This window comes from Euprymna scolopes, chromosome 15, assembly GCF_053919585.1.
Source record: "Euprymna scolopes isolate OS-2025 chromosome 15, ASM5391958v1, whole genome shotgun sequence".
NCBI classification, from domain to species: domain Eukaryota; kingdom Metazoa; phylum Mollusca; class Cephalopoda; order Sepiida; family Sepiolidae; genus Euprymna; species Euprymna scolopes.
Window position 1 is genome coordinate 106,533,569 of NC_136496.1, and position 5,264 is coordinate 106,538,832.

The following is a 5,264-nucleotide window of genomic DNA, read 5'->3' on the forward strand; positions in this document are numbered from 1 at the left end:
TTTTCTTAACAAAACAACACATGATTTGACGGTGTAAATACTGATGTGACCCTTCTAGAGTTGTCGAACTTACTTAGTTTGCCCGGCTTGACTGCAAGACTGCCGATTTGTAAAGATAACGAATACTCTCAGGTGCGAGAAAGAGTTTGGAACGCCAGAGAGAACCGACTTTATGAGAAGCAGAAAAAATCTCCAGAAGAGAATGAACACACTATTTTAAATCAAAGATACAGCGGGGTGGGGGCCTGACTCTAGTTTCGATGTAAGATTTAAGCACAACATTGTTTGGAGAACTTCAGTGGTATTCACTTTTTTTTTTACAGAGGATTCGCCACTTATAAAGGACAGGAGGCTACTCGAGGATAAGGATTAATGAGTGTATATAAATGGAACAATATCATAGTAATCGTTAGAAGTGTAAATTTCATAAACTGGATTACTAAGGGGACAGCTCATGAAGAACTTGTTTACATTGACTTGAAGACGACCATATTGTAGTCAGCTGGAAAGCAGGCAAACGGAAGAGAGTTCCACAGGTGTGCAGTTCTAAAAAAAAGAAGCTTTATTCATTGAATCTACATTTAGGTTTAGGCACAGATAAAGAGTGGTGTAAATTATTGATAGTGGTTACAGATAGACGAGTGTTTCTCGTGAAGGTTTGGGGGGTGCATAGATTATGGAGTTTATGGAGAATGATAGCCTGATGAAAAAAAAATGTTTAAAATTGATATTTTGCATCTATCAAGGAGCTTAGAAAATCAGTGGACTCCTGAAGTGAGGACAATATATAAAAAAATATGAAGTTAATTAAATAAAATTCAACAGCAGTTTAGCTTAAACTCCATTAGTCAAACAGAAATAAACGAAAATGAAATACACAGCCTAAACACACACAAAATAAGGTTTGAGAGAGAAAAATCAAAATGGCTGCCAAATAACCTAAATTGACATTTTTATATCACAAGGATAAAAATACTTGAAATAGCTTCTTTAATAAAGATCACTGAATAGGAAAATCTTTCAATTTGCTCATTAGCGAAATGATTCTAATTTGAGAGTCTAATTTGGGAGCCTCATCTTTTCAGTAATAGCATACATTTCTATTATATTATTAAAATGGCCACCCGGCGTTACCGTTAGTAATTTATTTTTATCAATAACAATTGATGTCCTACTGTTGTCACATGCGAGGCAAATCTTGCTGTAAAAACGAAACAACTAATTGAGGTAAAACTTACAGTCCCCTTCACCACCCAAATACGCAAGTTAAATCTTTTTTAAAGAACAAATTGAACAAAAAAAAGAAGAAAAATACTATGTTTCAGAGGAACTGTGACATAACGGATAACGTTAGAACTGAATAAAATTCAGTTCTAAGTGACGTTCTTCTAGAGATTGGAGGTCAATCTTCAGTGCGAGCGATACCAAGAATACAGTTGCGAATTACTTAATACTTCTACTCAATTATGGCTGACAGAACGAGAGGATGCTACCTCCTCAGATTTAATAAAGCATTCCATTTGAAATTCTATGCATGTTCCAGAGTTTGGCAGAAAAAATTCTTGAGTTCCACAACGTATACTTGAAGGTTACATTGACCAAAACACTGTAAGAATAACACTAAAGATAAGAACAGTAGTCCAAGGAATCTAAATAATCCGTTAACGCTGTTTGCCAGTTTCAAATGACCCAAATAATCTATATAATTATAAAACTCAAATGACCTTGTAACGAGTGTTGTAACTCAACATCCGGTTTATGACTTGCGGTTGCGCATGCGTACATAAATAAATAATCAATATTGTTTTACTGTGTACGTTTTCAGCGTCTCAATTGTTTATTTTTGCATTTAAATTAAAAGATAAATCAAAATTTGAATTTAACTTTAAGTATTATGGTATCTGTTCAGTGCACATTTACTTATAAGTATGGCAAACCATTTATAATTCCTGACTGTACTGATATGCAGGAGTTCAAATGTATCATAACTCAACATCTTGTTAATCTTTCCTGGGCATAGTCCTAATTAATAACCCCGTACGTCCACGGGGCGATATGCCTTGTTTGGGGTGAAGGTGAGTAAAAAGAGAAATATATATATATATATATATATATATATATATATATATATATATATATATATATATATATATATATATATATATATATATATATGAGCAAATAGTTAATAAACCACCTTATATTTTTTAGGAAAGTGTTCAAAGCTAGAAAAAATTTGGGGATATATTCCTGTTGGATAGGAATAGGGATATTTTTGGCAGACAGAGGAATGTGTTCCCTTTCAAACATATATGGAGAGAATAAAAAAGCTCAATCAAGCGGCACCTTACAGATGCTAAACTTCTGACTGACAAACAATATGGATTTAGACAAGCCCGTTCCACAGCAGACATTCTCACTGTAATCTCTGAACGTATATACCATTCACTGGACAAAGCGGGGGAGGGCAGAGCGGTAGCTCTAGATATATCTAAGGCTTTTAACAGGGTATGGCATGAGGCTCTCCTCAGGAAAATTTAATCATACGGTATCACTGGTAGAATACTTAACATAATTAAATCCTTCTTAGATAAAGGAAAAATCCAGGTTGTCCTCGACGGTCGTACATCTAAACAGTGTGATATAAATGCGGGAGTGCCTCAGGGGTCTATCCTTGGACCTCTATTGTTCCTAATATTTATTAATGACCTCCCTGACAAAACTGCCTCTGAGATGGGTATATATGCTGATGACACCACACTCTATAACAGGCATGACAGAAAAACAAATGAACACATATCTAAAGAAATGGCAAAAACACTAGAGGATGACCTCCAATCTGTAGTGGAATGGGGACATAAATGGATGGTCACATTCAATGCTGCCAAGACTAAACTGGTTTCCTTCAATAATTACAAGAAACCTTCTCTGCCACCAATAGCAATGGCCAGTGACTCCCTGTCTGAGAGTACATCTTTCAACTGCTTGGCCTAACGTTCACAGGAAACATGAGTTGGAACAATTATATTGAAAACATTCCCAGGGCTGCTGCGAAGAAGGTAGGCTCTCTCTACCGTGCTAGAAAACTACTGACACCTGAAAGTATCCTGTACTTCTATAAGGCCACCATTCGCCCATGTATGGAGTATTGTTGTCACATTTGGGCTGGTGCATCTGCTGCTAGTCTCTCGCTCCTAGACAAGGTTCAAAAGAGAGTCGCAAATCTGATAGGCCCTGAACTGGCATCTAAGCTTCAACCTCTGTCCCATCGACGAAACGTTGTATCCCTCTGCCTGTTCTACAAGTATTTTAATGGTGAATGCTCTGACGAACTGCAGACACTTGTGCCCCCACGACGTAGACACCCTCGACAAACCCGACAGGCAGTTAAATCCCACCCCCACACAGTAGAGATCCCTAGATTTAAAAGATCTTTCTACTCCAGTAGTTTCTTCCCCAGAACCGCTAGACTCTGGAATTCCATTCCAGGTCCCTGCTTCCCTAACTGTACTGACATGCTGAAGTTCAAGTGTAGCGTAAACCGAAATCTTGCTGCCCCAATCCCAACATAGTGCCCCTGATAGTAGCCCCCTACACCAAAGTGGCAATGTGCCTTGTGTGGGGTGAAAATGTAATTAAAAAAAAAAGCTTATAATAGAATAAAAATAACAATTAAATTTACCAAAATGATCCAAGATGGTAAAACTAAAGTATATTATAAATATTAAAGCATTAATATTTATTAAATTATCTCAACCAGATGTAAAAGCTCGATAAAACCAAATAGGAAATAGAGCTTATAATAAGAGCAAATAGTAAATAAAACATATTAAAAATGTTAACAAGCACTTTGAAAAAGAGTTAAAAACGTATTTAATTTGAAAAGGAAACACTAAATAAGTCCTTAATCCGCAGAGTTTTGAAGAAATACTTTTCTTTTCATTAGATGATAGGAATTAGCAAAATACTGGATCGGATTTTGCATACAAAAGTATTTGATGAAACTGCAAGTAAGTCAAAGATCTTACTTAATAACAAAAAGTGAAGCATAGGGAATATGGTGAAGAAAAATGTAATTTCACTCGAATGGATAGTTTGGTTAAAGTTAAAGTATCCAATGACAGTAAAATTCAAAAATGTAAATGCAAGAAAGTTAGTTAAATTTCCATTCGCACAATAAAATCCAAGGAAATCACGTAATCAGAAGATGGTCCAAAATAATACAAAAGGACAAAATCCGTGGAATAATTCACAAATATGTACAAGGAAAAGGGGAAAGAATTCAAATAATATTATTAAAAGAAAAATAAGATATGCGTTATCTCGGCTGCCGAGACAAGGTGTAATTAAGAAAAATGGATGAAGAAGAAGAGAGAAAAAAAATTAGTGAAGAAGGAGAAGAGAAAAAAGATTGAATGGTGATAGAATTAAATATAAAATAGAAAAGCTAATGTCAAAATGACCCAGACAAGACGACGTTAAAAGGCGCCAAAAATATAGGGCAAAAAAGAGGTCAACTGAAAGGTACAGGTTATTACTTAAGAAGCTGAAGTTATTAAAAAACACAAAAAAAAAATTAAGGGGAGTGGATAGACGGTATCTGCAAATTCCGGACAAAGCAAGTAAGTATGTAAGTAAATGCATATCATAAAATATAAGTAAGTATAATGTAAGTAAATATATGTAGGATATGAAAGTGTAGGTAGATTGATATATTTGATAGATAGAAATATTTAAGCACCAAAACGGAAATTGCAGAAAAAAAACGGCCAAAAAGAAGAAATAAAGAATTAAAATAAAGGATTATTAAGTTAAAGTATTAAGAAAGTATGTAGAAAAACGATAATGTTAAAGAGAAATTCTATATATCTAAAAGGTTAAAGTAATAGCTATGCAATTTCAAAATTACCATAATTAAATTTGGACTTATGTTTACAGAAAGAGATCAGTTCGTTTTTAGAATTTATTATATTGTTACTTTGAGGGGGAAGTAATTATAATTATAGCTTCGGTTGTGCAGAGGCGACATCACTTAGAGCCTGGAGTGTAAGACTGAACTTTTTTTATGATAGTCCATTTGAGTGAGAAGGGGGTATTATTAGAATTAAGTTTTTTAATTAAAGTGGTTAGAGAAGTTCCTTGGTTATTATTAGAACTATAGTTGTTAAAAGAATAAATGTGGTTTGATATTCTTTTCTTAATTAATGTTAAAATAGCACTGATATATGTATGTACTTTATTAAAAGCTCGAGGTCTGAAATTAA